Raw genomic sequence first — 14,849 nt, forward strand, 5'->3', positions numbered from 1 at the left:
AAAAAAAAGAAAGAAAGAAAAGAAATGAAAAGAAAAGAAAAGAAAAGAAAAGAAAAGAAAAGAAAAAAGAAAGTCACCCTAACTACTATCGGGCCTGCCCCCACTCTTCCCTCCGTGGTCCCTGCAGATAGATCCGTGGTCCCTCCAGCCACTTTGCCACTTCTATACCTCCACCTAACGCCCGCCTAGACATGGGCTTAAACGGACTCCCTCCCCTACGAAGGCCCCCCAGATCTCCCTAGCCCACCCATCTCCCTAGCCCATCCTGCCTGGGGCTTCTCAGGGCTCTGGCCTCAAATCACTCCCCTTTGTATCTCCTCTTTTGTCACTTACTGGATGCCCTGCTCTACCCATCTTAGTGTAACAAAAGCTCTTCCCTCCCTGCCTTCTTGAGGAGTCTAGAGGTCCAGGCCCTCCTGGAGGACAGCTCCAAGAAAGGAAAAGACAACAAGGCTCATTCCAGTCCCACATGAATCCAGCCTGTTCCATAGCCTGAGCCCTTCCCAGTTCACCATCTCCTCAATCAAGGCCGCCTGAGGCAGGCCCCTAGCACACTGCCGCCGCCCTGGGCTGGCCTCCAGGTCAGCAAAGGTAACCCCCGAGCCGGAGAGGACCTAAAGTCATGGCAGCGGAAGTCGGAGACCACCTGGATTTCCATTCTCCGCCCATTTATTTAGCTCAGTGGTTCCCAGATTTTGGATTTCACGGGCCTATAGGCAAACCCACCCCTCACTCCCAATTTAGAAGACCAATTGAAGTTCCCAACTTTTAGTACTTCCAAGAAACCCACTAAAATATTATATGATCTTAGGGTGCCAGGGTGGCTCAGTCGGTTAAGCATCACAGTATCAGACACTTGATTTTCACTCACTCAGGTCATGATCTCAGGGTCATGATGGAATCCTGCGTCACCTCTGCACTGGGTGGGGAGCCTGCTTGAGATTCCCTCTCTCTCTCCCTCTGCCCAACCCTGACCCCCGCTTGTGCACGAGTGCCCCCTCCTAAAATAAATAAATAATAAATAAAAGAAAGGATCTGCTCTGCTCTTCAGTTTTCCCAAAATGTTCCTGGAGCTTTCGAATGGAACTCACTCATCCTTTTAGAAAATAATCAAGTACAAATCTTAAGATCTGTATTTTTTATTTTAATATCAGAACAAGGAAGAGGAATAGTGTCTCAGTAAAGACAAATCCTCTAAGTTAATAAATTTAACTTTATGAAATATTTCCTATGCTGTCCTCAATTTTCCTATTTTGCATAAACAAGTGAAAAACCACAAACCCGCTTGTATTTTTGGTCTGGAGTTCAGGTGCAAACCAATTCGAGCAGCTGCTTTAAACATAAGTCCGTGCTAGGGGCTGTGTTGTGGTTGCAATACTAAGGCAGTGTCAGTACTGTGCCTTCAGTACATATTCTGTGTAATATCAAGACCTGCTGTTTTAAAGTAAAGAGAGAAATAGTATCGCCATTGTTTTCTATATTTGATCCTCATGCTGTTCACAGGATTAAGAGTTTAAGAAAATCTACTCAGTTGCACACTTACTGTTTACTGTGAGTGTTGAAATGGACCTCGAGTCTGTGGGCAGTTGTAGGCACTGCCCTTTGGGCAGCGTGATGAGGTGGTGAAAGATGGGAACCTGCATGGTGGGTGGAAGGAAGGGAGGAGCTACAATATGCTTTGCAGGTGTCCTATTTCTAAACAACGACCCAGGAAGCAGTGAGCTGCCTGACACTCTGAGACCCTAGAAGGACGAGCAAGGCCCACAGGCAAGAAATTACAGAGAGGCAATTTTAAGCTTAAAAGAGGAAAGATGGGTAGCCCCAGTGGTGCAGCGGTTTAGCACCGCCTGCAGCTCGGAGTGTGATCCTGGAGACCTGGGATCGAGTCCCACATCGGGCTCCCTGCATGGAGCCCGTTTCTCCCTTTGCCTGTGTCTCTGCCTCTCTCTCTTTGTGTGCCTCTATGAGTAAATAAATAAAAATCTTAAAAAAAATAAATAAATAAAAAATAAAAGAGGAAAGATGTTCTCAGAATCAGAGAGGCCCAAATATAGAAAGTGAGCTTCTCATTAGGCATAGATGTTGAATAATCATCAGTCTGGGAGGGGATGGAGAAGATTATTACATTTGAATAAAAATAATAACACTAAATAAAAATAATGCAAATAGTTTTATGTTTATAGTACTCGACATTTAATAAGTTGTTTTGAAGGGGAAGCTGATTAGCTCTGTCAATAAAGCACGCAACCTTGATGTCAGGGTCATGAGTTTGAGCCCCATGTTGAGTGTGAAGCCTACTTAAAAAAAATAATAAAATAAAAATTTAAAAATAATAAATTTATTGGGGTGCCTGGTTGGCTCTGTCAAAAGAGCATGCAACTCTTGATCTCAGGGTCATGAGTTTGAGGGCATGTTGGGTGTAGAAATTGCTTAAATAAATAAACCTTAAAAAAAAGTTGTTTTGGTACAACCGAGTTTTTCAATAGTCTTGGGAGTTAGATACAAAGTATTCTGATTTCAGGTTCAAGATAGCAGATTGAAGACACAGCAGTGAACAAAACATAAAAATGTCTGCCTGGTGAAGCTTACAATCTAGAAATTCCATAGATCTTCTATTAGCCTTGTGACATTTGCATAATTTAGGAATAAGGCAAGATAAGATAATGCAAGGAAAAAAGAAAGGCAATTATCAATTAAAAAAAAGGCAAGAGAAACAATAAAGGCAATGTAAGTATAGCATACTTGATTACGTAGTAAATAATATCAACGTAGTCATAAGAATATAAATGCTGGTTTTTATTTTTATTTTAAAATTTCTTATTTCGATTTTTATTTAAATTCTAGTTAGTTAATATACAGGATAAAATTGGTTTCAGGTGTAGGAATTAGTGATTCATCATGTTTTACATTTTAAAATAACTTGTAAACAAAGCAATTTAGTGATGATCAAAGACAGAATGTCTTTGTTAATGATCTTGATAACAGAAAAATACATGTATAGTCAATGGAATACTTAAGTTGAGGGGGACAATGAAATAAAAAGCGGAGGAGTTAATAGCCTAGTTTTCAAACAGGTTGTTGAGATATTAAATAGAGTTGAGAAAACAAGAAATAAAAGTATAAGTACATTGTTTAAATGTTCAAATGTAATCAATAAAATACAGAGTTAGATGATGATAGATGGATAAATAGAACAGAGAGGAAGAGAAAAAGGAGGGAATTTATGTGAACTAAATTCTTGTTTTTCATACCATGAAGTCAATAGACCACCTAAAGTCAGTAAATCAAGAAACAGATCTATAAACATTTTATTCAGAGTTTCAGAGACTAAGGACCTAAATAAACAAAAACATAATGATTGAAAGAGGTTGCCTTGGAGACGTTAAGTCAGAGGTAGGGAGGATTGGACCAAGAAACTTGTTTTTTTATCACATATGTATATAATGTATCTTAGGTGTTTTGTTTGTTTGTTTGTTTTTCAATAATACAATGTAGGGGATCCCTGGGTGGTTCAGCGGTTTAGTGCCTGCCTTTGGCCTGGGGCATGATCCTGGAGTCCCGGGATCGAGTCCCACATCAGGTTCCCTGCATGGAGCCTGCTTCTCCCTCTGCCTGTGTCTCTGCTTCTCTCTCTCTCTCTGTCTCTCATGAATAAATAAATAAAATCTTTTAAAAAAATAATACAATGTAATATATTATTTTGTTATTTTTAAAAATTCAAATCTACCTTCCTCATTACACAGATAAAGAAACTGAGGCTTTGAGAGTGGAGGTGGCTTTCCTTCCTTAGGTCATAACACCAGCAAGAGGAAGGCCGAGGAATGGAGGCCGTGTCTCATGACATCAGCTCATCTGAGCTCTATGGGACTCCAAGCAGCTCTGAGAGTTCTTTCTCACCCTGCTTCTATGATTAACTACCCTTCCAAGCCACTATGCCTTTGCATCTGCTCTTTTTTTTCTGCCTGGGGTGGGCCTCCCGGCTCCTTTCCCTGGCATGTGCCTGGTCATTTTTCATAACCCAGCCCCATGTCAATTCCCTCAAGACTATGACCCTTTCTTGTCCTCCTCCTGTACTGTCCCGGCCTCTACTATAATATTTATTTCTGGTCCCACTGGATCATAAATATTTGGTTACCCATCTGGCTACCCATCTTACGGTCTCATTTGCTAGACGGTGAATCCCTCAAGGCAGAGGTTTATGTCTGATTCAACACTGTACCCCAGCTCCCACCCCAATGTCTGCCACTGAGCATTCAAAAGTGTTTGGGGAATTTGTGAATGGGTGGAGCACATGGGTCCCTGCCTCTAAGATTCTGGGCTGGTGGCCCAAACCCTGGCCACAGGCCTGACAGCTGTGCAGGAGGCCGCTCCATCAGGTTCAAACTCATCTCTGAATGACTCCCCCACCCCCAACCTTCATATGCTGTCACTCTCCTGTTTTCTTGTTCTCCACTCACATCTCAAGGTTTATCCGTAGATCTCAGCACTCCCAAAGGGCATGCTTCAAGAGCCAAGTGGAGCCTTCCATCTGGATTGAATTAAACCACTGACAGAGTTATGTCCCCAAGTCGGCAGGAGCTGGAGGAAGGCTTTGGGGAAGAGAGCAGACCTTTACTCCTTAAAGGAGCTAACTCAGAAGAAAAATAATGTGTTGGGAAGAGCTACCCAAAGGGATGAGAAGAAGGAGATGATCAGATGGAGCAGCTCTCAGACGTGTGTCCCCAGGGAAGGTCTCGGTATCTCTGGGCCTCTGTTTTCTCACCTACATTATAGGGGACGTGATGTGTGTTTCGTGGGTTGGAGCAAGAGCAATCAGTGAGGAAAAACATGAGGAGGTATCTGGAACAGTGCTGGCTCAGGGTGGTGCTCACTCTATGTGGGAGCTTTCCTTCCTCTCCAGTTCTTTTTGTTTTTCTTTTTGTGTTGTTGTTTTTCTTTTCTTTTTTTTTTCTTTTTAAAGATTTATTTATTTATTTATGATAGAGAAAGAGACATGAGGCAGAGACACAGGAGGAGGGAGAAGCAGGCTCCATGCCGGGAGCCCGACGTGGGACTCGATCCCGGGACTCCAGGATCTGCCCTGGGCCAAAGGCAGGCGCCAAACCGCTGAGCCACCCAGGGATCCCATGTGTTGTTGTTTTTCAATTTTTATCACAGTTACCCAAGGACACAGTCAAAAAGGTGTTCTTTGGTTACAACAAAAACTAGTTCCTCACCCTGTCCTCACTGTTTATTTTTCTCCAGAAGCAACGACTTGCAACTCTTTTTACCAATTCTGCTGGTGTTGACTCCCATATTTCAAAATACCTGGCTTGTATGGGTACTTTTTGTAAGCGCCTACTGAAGAGTACCTTGGTCGCTTCCAGGATGGGGCAATCGTGAATACAGTTGCTATACACATTCACGTGCAGGTGTGTGTGCAAAGGTTTTCAGCTCATTTGGGTGAATGCCAAGGAGCTGGATTGCTTGGTAGGCTCTGGTTAGCTTTGTGAGAGACTTGGGGACTGCACGCTGAAGGGACCGCACCGCTTCGCATTTCCACCAGCAATGAATGAGAGTTCCTGTCGCACCACGCGCTCACCAGCATTTGGTGTTGTCAGTGGTTTGGATTTCAGCCATTCTAACTAGTGTGTAGTGGTGTCTCGTTATTTTAATTTATACTTCCTGATGATGCATGATGTGGAGCACACTTTCACGTGTTTACTGGCCGTCTGTATATCTCCTCGGAGAAGGAATCTGTTCAGATCGTTTGCTTGTTTTTTTAAATATTGGGTTGTTTGTGTTCTTATTGTTCAGTTTTAAGAGTTCTTTGTATATTTTATTTATTTTTAAAGGTTTTATTTATTTATTCGTGAGAGACACAGAGAGAGAGAGAGAGGCAGACACATAGAGGAAGAAGCAGGCTTCTCGCAGGGAGAGAGTCCTCAATGTGGGGCTTGATCCCCGGACCCCGGGATCACCCTCTGAGCCGAAGGCAGATGCTCAACCCCTAAGCCACCCAGGCGTCCCTCTTTGTGTATCTTAGATACAAGTCCTTATTACATGTGTGTTTTGCAAATATTTTCTCCTAGCCTTTGGTGCGTCTTTCCATCCTCTTTACGTACTGAACTGTTGTTCTTACTATGGGTTTAATGTCTAAGGGCTTGTGTTCTGTTCTCTGGATGTCCATTCTATGGTTCCTCTCGTATGCCTCATACACGCAGTAATTCTTTTCATCTCTCTGAAGATATTCACGTGTTTTCTTCTCCCTCTGTTTCTTCTAAGTTGCTTTTGTCTCTTAGTAGATACACTTTCCTCAAGAGGTAGATGATTCCTGGCTGTCATCTTGTCTGAGGAAGACCCCCATATCTGACTGGGTGTTTTGCGGTACACATGGTACATGTGTGTGAGTGTGTGTGTGTGTGTGTGTGTGTGTGTGTGTGTGTGTGTGTGTTGGGGGCGCTTGGTGACTATGGGTTCTCTCTAGACTATCAGGCCATCCATACATTTTGTTAGGGAATGCCTACACAGTCCGTGCCTGGATCGTGTAGGACCGTGTATGCCTCACTGTGGGTACTTCAAGATTAGAGCGGGGGAAGAACATTGGAGGTTTCAACATCTATTAAGTAAACTAACATTTAATCCCATTTTTAATACTCCCCACTCATCTGCGCCTGCTGTCTTCCTGTCTGGATATCCTCATTTTATCCTGTCCAGAAAATGAAGCCTCAGGCTTCTGCTGAGCTGGAGAACAGACAGTCCCCAACCTGTGTAGTGAGGAGGGAATGGATCTGAGGGTCGACATTGTTCTTAGATTGTTTTGGGGGGCATAATACATTGAGTTCATCCCAAAGAGAAAATTTAATTTTCCCCCGATGTTTTCATATTCTACAAGAATTATATCTGACATCTTTTTTTGGCGCTTGTGAACTTAAATTTTAAAATCAGAGGTGATGATACAAGAGTATATATACTTTACATTCATTTCTAATAACTCTCTTTTAATAAAAATATTATCAATTCTCTGTCATCCTAAGATAAAATTTTACCAAAATTTATACTTTTCTGTCATGTTCATCCAAACATCCAGCTGTTTTTTTTTTTAACCCTCAATCTATACTTACAAAGAATGAACTTGAACAAAATACTCATCAGAAAATATTTCTATATCTGTTAGTTGAGTAGATTCTTCGAGTGTTCTGGGTCCTAGCTAGCCTTACTTAGCATTTATTGTTTCCATGGGTTAAAAAAAGAATAAACTTTCTGCATAGCAGTCCTATCTCCTGAGTCTCCTCTTGGCTAGAGAACTGTTCTCAGACTTCCCTTGTTTTTTATTATTTTGACAATTTTGAGGAGTCCTGGTCGAGCATTTTGTAGAAGGTCCTTCAGTTGGGATTTTTCCTGAAGTTTCTCTAGTGAACAGGCAGGAATTATGTGTTCTTGAGAGAAAGACCACAGACAGGCATGGTGCTATTTGCATCATATTCTATCAAGAGTTCGTAATATCAACACAGCTTATCACTGATAAGGTTAACTTTGGTCACCTGGCGAGGTAACTGTTGGATTTCTCCATGCTAAAGTGGCTCTTTCCACCTTCCCTCCACCCCGACCACACTGTGATCTTCGGAAGGAAGTCACTGTGCACAACCAGTATTTAAGGACTGGGGAGTTATGTCCCACCTCCCCAAGGGCAGATGATCTACACAGATTACTTGGAATTCTTCTGTACAGGAGGCTTGACTCTTCTGTTTATTCCTTTAAGTCACTATGGACCCTTGGGCCTTGATTTTATATTTTGAGTTATAATCCAGTACTGCTTTATTTCATTGCTCAAATTGTTCTAGCTTTGACTGTTAGGAACAGTCACTTGTCTTCTGTGTCCTTCGACAAGCCTCCATCACTTTGCGTGCATTGTGTGTGTGTGTGTGTGTGTGAGAAAGAGAGAGAGAGAGAGAGAGAGAGAGAGCACATGCACACAAGAAAGTACTTTCTTACTTTTTGGCACTACTAGATGCTTCTAGCTCATTTGTGTATTTCCTGCCCCAGTTCCAGAATCAGCCTTTCTCCGAGGAGTCCTGGCACCTTTTATTGGAGAATAGTGTTAGAAACCAAGATCTGGGTACCGGGTGTGCACATTGATGTTGGGATGTTGTTGCTTACAGGCCTTGCTCAGCTGCTGGAGCAAACACATATCTGCGTGTATACGAAGCCATGTGCCTCTACATACTTATAAATATTTCTGTATGTAGCCACCCATAGGGTATGATGCTGTGCTAAAGATAGGTTTATTCTAGCTTCTTCTTCCTACCTATTTGTAACCTCCACCTTGACAGTGAGGAGCCAGTCTCCATCCGTTCACCGAGGTGCTTAAGTCCACATGTAACTGTCAAAAAGCTCCCCTGGGGGCGGGGAGACCTTCGAGTACAGCTAGAGCGCCGCTTGTATTCAGCTTCTGTCTTTATCCTCTTCTGTTTCCAGAATCACTTAGGTCGGCACCTTTGTCCCACCCCCTTCAGTCTGGTTCATTCACACATTTGTCATTCGGTTACATTGTTCAGTCACATTCCGCACTCCGTCCTGGAATCCGATGACCTTCTAGATGATTCTTCTAAATATGAACAAATTAAGGTTCAGTCTTTGTGGAACTCAGTTCCTGGGGTTTTGACAAAGGCTCCACCACAGCATCATGCAGAGCGGTTCCACGGGCCCAGAAACCCCAGCCCCTCCCGGTGCTTTACCTGGTCAGCCTTCCCCCAATCCCTGGCATCACCGAGCTCTTTACTTCTTCTAGAGTTGTGTTCTTTTCCAAGACGCCACCTCCTTGGAATCACACAGAATGTGGCCTTTTCAGATTGGCTTCTTTCCCTTCACAATATGCATCGAAGCTTCCACCGTATCTTTTCACAGCTTCATAGCTCATTTCGTGGTGTCACTGAATAATCTGCAATTACTCGGAGACAGAATTTTGATGGTCTGTTGACCCGTTTGCCTAGAGAAGGGCATCTCAGTTGCTTCGGGTCTGGGGTCACGACGCACAAAGCTGCTGTAAAGGTCTGGGTGCAGAGTTCCGTGGGGACATTCGCTTTCCGGTCAGCTGGGTCCTTCAACAGACTGTGAGCACTCATCCTCCTCTTGGGCCTCACCTTCACCCCCACCTCCAGGGGAAGGGGGGGCCCTCGCTCTCAAGCCTCTGGGGCTTCTGCAGTCCCCATCCCTTGCTCTGGGCCTCGGACCTGCCCACCTGTGCCTCAGCTTTCCCTGGTGTGTGAAGCTGGCCACACTGTCCCTCCGGCTTCCCAGCCTGGACTATGACGTTGCCTCATCTCCTCTTCTCCTCCCGTTGTTTTCATGAGTCTCTACTTTCTCTTCACCCTTTGGCTGTCACTTTAGGGGCAGGAAGTGAAAGCGAATGTCAGTGCGCGGCCAGCCGCATTCCCTTCCCTCTCTCCGAGGCTGCGATATGACCCCCCAGGGTTGGGTCTGTAGAGCCCACGTTGGTTAAGTCGTGGTTGCTGCCACTCCAGCTTTGGGAGAAAGACCCTCTGCTGCCACCCATCGCCCGGTGCCTGTGCCCGCCGGGGCCTCAGTCCCAGCTCCCTGTCCTTGGTAATCTCTGATGTGGGACTTTGAAGGAGAAGGGAAGGCGGGGGGGCTCAACACCCTGAGCTGGAGGCCTTAGACCAAGGTCATGTCTGGAGAGATGACACCGATGGGGGACAGCGGGGAAGGGGCAAAGAGAGCAGGAGCCCCATGGACACTAAATATATCCCTACCCTCTGGTTGGCACACGCGTCCTCCTCTCCCCAACAAGCAGCGTCTTGCTTGCAGCAAGCCTTCTGGGGAAGTGACCGAAGCCGTGAAGTTCAGGGTTATGGTCAAGAAACTGAATGGTTGGTCATTGAATGGAATCCCCTTCCTCTGCCCAGCCTCCAGGAATCTTGTCCTGATCTCTCCGCACTCTACCTGGAGTACCTTCTCCCTGGTGAGACCTTGTCCTCAGTGTCCTCCCTGTATCGTATCCCAAGGACTTGCCGTGTTGTATCCCTGGCCACCGTCTCCCTCCTGCACCCTAGCCTCAGCTGGAGGCTGAGGAGAAGCGTGGCAATGGTTGGCCCTGGGCGTGCTCTGCACCACGCTGTCCCTTTCCAGATGGGGCCCATCATCTGTTTGGGTTTCTGAAGAATTTCTCCAAGTCTCTGGGTCACTTACATGCTGTCTTCTTGTTTCTGAGAACTGTTATGTGTTTATTTGTTAGCTTTTCAATGTCTTTGTTAGAGTTTTTTAGGTCTTCAGGCTGGGGGTGGGGCCAGACAGCTGTGCGACGTGAAACTCGAAAGGACACATACCTTCTCTGCTGGGGTTCATCTTTGAAGGGCCTCGTTATTCCTTCAGCCCCTACCGGCCGGCCGAAGCCTGCTTTCTTGGGAGAGGGAGGTTTCCCAGCCTCTTACGACAGCCCAGTTTAAGGTCTCACAAACATGTGCGAGTTTTCCTTAGAGTTTATCTTAACCTCCATTTTTTTTCTCTCCTGCATCATTAGCTCATCTCTCAGTGGGGTTGAAAACAGCTTCCCAGCTCTCTGGCTTCCCCGTTGGAAAATACACAAGAGGTTTCATTCCCATGGGAAGGATGGGATGAAGATCTGGTTCCCGGGATGACTCCACGGCCATTTCACCAATGACCGGGGGCTTGTGCAACCTTGTCACTGTCGTCAGGCCTGTACTACTAAATCTGCACTGCCGGTGGGACGGAGCCCCAACTCCCCGTCCTGTAATTACAGCCACTCAACATCTGCAGGGATGCCCTTATCTTGGGGCTGCCGTCAGGGGAGCACAGAGGTTGGGAGTGGGGGCTCCGTAGCCGGAGGGCCTGCATTTCAACCTGACTCTGCTGATGTGCTTGCTGTGAGACTCGGGGCAAGTGACTCAACCTCTCTGTGCCTCAGTTTCCCTCAATGTAGACCAGTAAGTGATGGTCACAGCAGTGTGTGTCTCTTAGGTTTTCGTGATGATTAAATGAATTAATAAGTGCAAAGGCCTTAGACTAGTGTCTGGTGCTCAGGAATGCTCCACAGCTGTGTCCTACTGCCCTTACCTTCTGTGGGTCCCAAGGCAGAGCCTCGTCTCCGGTCAGACCAGACCACTCCCTGTTTCCCTCCCAGCTCTGCCCTGCACCGCGCGGGGCGTCTTCAAGGGCAAGAAGAAGTCCCCCTCTTTTTCCTTTCTCTCTTTCTCCTTCTCTCGGTATCAGTGACAACTACCGCTCATCGAACATTTACTACGTGCTGGCTACGTTTCAAGTGTTATTTTTTCAAAACTCACCTGAATCCTGAAAGGCTGGTGGCACCATCCCGTTTTATAGAGGAAGAAGCAAGCCTTGGAGAGGCCAAGCAAGCGGCTCCTAGGTGGCCGAGCTGAGAGGTCCACGCGACGGTCTTCCACGGCACGCTCAGAAAGAGCCTGCCTCACCCAACATTCACGTGGGCCACCCCATTCTCCAAGGCCATGCTTGGGGCCCTCTGGGCAGTGAATTACATCCCCCTCAAGGCTTTTGCGTGCAGGTGTTAGAAGCCCCAACTCAAGCTGGCTTAACCTAGAAAGAAAATGTGTGGTTCACAGAAATGAAACGTCTAGAAGAAAGGCAGACTCCAGCAAGGGTGGCCCCCCCCCGGCTCATCAATGCCCAGGGGACCCAGTTTGCATTGTCCTCTGTGGTCCTGGGCTCATACTTACAGGAGCTCTCACGAAGGCTTCTGGGTGGCTGTCAGCGGCAATCCAGGTGCTATAGGCTAGATTTCCCCCCGGATCCTGAGGCGAGGACGTTTATTTGAGACGTGATCCCCAGAGACACTAGCAGGAAAATGGTAAACTGACCTGGGAAGAGGAATAGCCCCTGAAGGGTTATCTAGACAATGAGAGGACCGGAGCACAAGTGCACTGAGGGATTTGGAGGAGCAGTGTGGAACCCCGTGTCACTTACCCCATCCAGTGGCCCTGGTACTTCAGGCCTGTCCCAGAAGCAGGCACAGTAGGCCAAAAAACAAGACAAAACAAAACAAACCAGAGCTGGTGATTGGAAATGGGACAGGGGTGTGGGGGGCGGTACGGGGAGGGCGCTGAGTGGATCTGCTATCCCGAGTGTGCGCTTCCTCAGCCAGGCCCACCGGAGAGGGAGCAGTCCTTTCCACAGCTGGCACACCATGGTCCTAGGGGGCACCCAGGCTTGTGCTGCTGAGGTCCCATGCCCACATCTGAACCTAAATCTGTGTCCAAGAGAAAACTCTGTCCCGATTGCCTTTGTTTTCAGTTACTGCCCACCCGGCAACCCAACGCTGTGGCAAGAGATGGCGTCATGCTCATTGGCTGAGGTGAACCAAGGCCTCTGTCCCCGCCACCACCCCCATGCCCCACCCGGGCTGGGGTGGGGCCAGTCCCACCAGAACGGAATGGCAGCTGTTCTGGAATGCTGGGAGGGCTGGGAGGATGCTGGGAAGCAAATGGCAAAGTTCATCACATTAAGTATTCTCTTTAACAAAAGGAATGGAATGCAAATAAAGCTTCCACGAGTACGGAAACCTGCAAAGCTCAGGGCTGAGAGGGGACTAAGAATGTCACAGGGTATAATCCACGCGTGCGGCTCCTCGTCCTGTCCTCCAACGGGATAGTCAATCTCAAACCATAGGCCTCCAGCAACAGGGGACCCACACCTCACCCAGCAACGTACATTTGTCCTGGAGACATCTCTAGCCACTAGAAGTCTCTCGTCACATCAGGTTGGAACCTTCCTATGTCTTTTCGGGGGTTTCCAGGACACATCTGCTTCATCTGCCCTAAATCTGAGTCCCACAGGGATGTGTAAACAGTGATTGCATTTCCCCCAAGACTTCCCTGGAGCAAGCTGACCGTTGCCAGGCCTGTCATCTCCAAGGTGATGGCCACAGAAGGGTCCCCACATCCGGACAGGGAGGTTGGGGGAGGTCCTCGGGCAGGCACCTTGGAGATGGTGGAGCCTCAGAGGGGTTTCTCCTCTGGAAGTACCGGCCAGGCTCCAGGTCGGCTATGGTTAACTGCTGAGAAGCAAATCAAATGTTATAGGGAGGAGCCCCGGTTCCCCCATGGATGTGTTTACTTGGAGGATGTGACCTCCCAGACACACAAACACCCTGCCTAACCGCCCACCCCAGCGGCTCCCACGGGAGCTCTGGAGCGCCCGACGGTGGCCACATGCCCTGGGGCCGCAGTCCTGAGGTCTAGGCTGCTCCCATCTGGCCTCATTCAGCAAGGCCCCACACCCAGCCCCAGCCCTGACCTCTCGTCACCTCAGGGGTCCACAGAGAGTGAGTGGCACACAGCAATGGAAAGAATCCACGCTGGAGTTGGAAGTCCTCCGGTGAAACCTGCTCCACGGGGTTAGGTGCCTCTGTCCCTCAGAGTCTCAGTTTCCCTTATCTGAAAAACAGGGAAAGGAACTCATCTGTGGAGGCGCTCTGGGAACACGAGAAAGTACCCGCGTACAGTAGGTTCTGAGCAGCCGTGTAGATTATGGAGCTTTAGTGCTGCAAGCTTCCGCTGACGCTTCCCGGATTATCAGAACCTGTTGAGACGGTTACTGCTCTTCTGTTCTGGTAACCCTGCAACTTCGAAGGCGCCACACTGTGACTCTTCCAGCACGGAAACATTCCTGAACTCCTGCCTTCCTCCGAGACAGCCTCACATGTTGATCAGATAGGGTAGTGGTCCTCTCCTGCCCCCCCCATAGGCCCCCCCTTCTATAGAGCCCACAGAAGACCCCCGTAGTTCCGACTTCCCTCCCTCTTCTCAGGAACGGTCCCCACCACATGCCTGTGTGCACAGAGGGAGCACCTTGCCAGACTATTACTCATCCCCTTGCGTTTCCGTTGACCTCCTGACCTTCTCCATGACCTAAGTGGGGCTAACCAGCATTCTTCCCTGGGATTTATCATGTTGAAAGTGGAAGGAGCTTTCCTTCTCCCAGACGTGTAGATCCAGAGTTGCTGGGAGCCGCATGGAGATCACCAGCTTGCAGGGAGAGAACGAGGCTGACACACAGAGAGGCAGAGACAGAAGACACAGCATGACTGAGTCCCCGGGTCAGGGGTCCTCCCGCCCAGCCTGTCCCACCGCTTAGTGGCGCAAATCATCCTTAGACGGTAGCAGGGCGGCCCCTTTCCCCCAGCCTCTTCTGAGGTCCAGTTGATTGGACTGTGGGTGGACATTTGACCCTGGGAGAATCAATCCAGAAGCTGGATGGGTCCAATCGGATTGTGTCTCCTAGAACCGGAGTATAGTTGTCAGGGTCCGATGGTGGCCGGGGCTGAACTCTTGAGGTAAATAGAACCTTTGAAGGGCAGTCATGAGGATGCTTACATAAGCGGAGGTGAGGCCTGGGGCAGGGCTCCGAGGGATGCTGGGAGGCCACCTGCCCTGGTTCCTGACAGCTCTGCCCTCCTATTCTCCCTCCTCCGGAGTCTGGCACTGCCTCTCCTCGGGTAGCATGAGCTATTCCTGCTTCTCTCTGGCAAACTTTCCCTTTTGCTCAAGCTACTTTGGGAGGATCCCTGCTTCATGCCCCCCTGCCCACCCCACACTGTCCTGTTCCTTCAACACCGCCTGAGATGGAGGCAACAAGCAGGAGTCCGTGTTCCCCCGATGGGAGCCCTGGACAAAAGGTCCCTCCAGGACCTGGGAGTTTACACTCAGCCATTTTAAAAAATTGAGATATAATCCACAAACATAAATCCATCTTTTTAAGGAATACAGTTTAGTGGTTTTTTAGTGTAGTGACAGAGGAGTGCAACCATCACCGCTCTGTAGTTCCAGGGCATTGTCATCGCTGAAATAGAAACCCTT

General features: G+C 47.9%; 1 long non-coding RNA gene across 11 annotated transcripts; it reads right to left on the bottom strand.

Moving 5' to 3' along the window:
- Positions 1-5,895: 5,895 nt before the first annotated feature.
- LOC121486129 lies at positions 5,896-14,166 on the bottom strand. Of its 11 annotated transcripts, XR_005986548.1 has the most exons (5): positions 13,298-13,805; positions 11,712-13,048; positions 11,301-11,571; positions 9,753-9,815; positions 5,896-9,363 (listed from the first exon to the last, which is right to left on the bottom strand). It is a non-coding gene; the product is annotated as an uncharacterized LOC121486129 (long non-coding RNA). The 11 variants fall into 11 exon arrangements; XR_005986551.1 differs by adding an exon at positions 13,917-14,166 and having other exon boundaries at positions 5,896-11,571; positions 13,298-13,427; XR_005986549.1 differs by adding an exon at positions 13,890-14,166 and having other exon boundaries at positions 5,896-11,571; positions 13,298-13,427.
- Positions 14,167-14,849: the final 683 nt, after the last annotated feature.

Source organism: Vulpes lagopus, chromosome 3 (genome assembly GCF_018345385.1).
Source record: "Vulpes lagopus strain Blue_001 chromosome 3, ASM1834538v1, whole genome shotgun sequence".
NCBI lineage: Eukaryota > Metazoa > Chordata > Mammalia > Carnivora > Canidae > Vulpes > Vulpes lagopus.